Here is a 719-nt window from a genome sequence, read left to right on the forward strand (position 1 = left end):
TGGTGCCAGGAGGCTGCTGAGCCCACGGAGACCATCCAGGAATTGGAATGACAAACTCCAAAGAGATGGAAAGAGAGGATGGTTTGTGCAGTCCCAGCACGGTCTGTTACCAGCCTGGCCCTGCACTGGGCAGGGCACGAGCAAGCCCGCAGGAATTCACATCCCTGGCTCCATTTGACCAGCGACAGCAACCGGCTTATCGAGAGAAAGGGAGGACTCTGCTTGGTTTAAAAAACATCTCAGCTGGCGTCTGTGTGAGGTGGCACCTCATAGCAGCAGCATGTACAAACGCTCCCGTAAATCTGCTCCCTCTGATGCCAGCTGGGACTTGTCACCAGGGACACCAGTGACAGTGACCCCCCCGTGTTGTCCCTGCTTGGCAGCATCGCCTGTGCTGGGATCCCCGCAGGTCCCTGCTGGGGGACGCCAGCTGACCCATGGGTGGATGGTTTGTCCCCCTGGGAGCGCACACCCACATGACCCCGGGGGGGTCCTGCAGCAGTGTGCAATAGCCACAGGGGCCAGCACTGTTCTGTGGGGCCACTTCCCCAAAGATTTGACCTCCTGGAAGCCCCCCAGGACCAGGAACACGCTGCCCGAGGGATGGAGCATGGTCAGGCTTTGCCATAGCTGGGGGCTCGTGGGTCTACACCAAGCGCTGGCTCCCTCCCCGAGCGTGGGGGCTGCCGGCACACCCGGGGGTGCAGCTGCTGCCGGGG

This window comes from Pterocles gutturalis, unplaced genomic scaffold (genome assembly GCF_000699245.1).
Source record: "Pterocles gutturalis isolate BGI_N339 unplaced genomic scaffold, ASM69924v1 scaffold21571, whole genome shotgun sequence".
Classification (NCBI taxonomy): Eukaryota; Metazoa; Chordata; class Aves; order Pterocliformes; family Pteroclidae; genus Pterocles; species Pterocles gutturalis.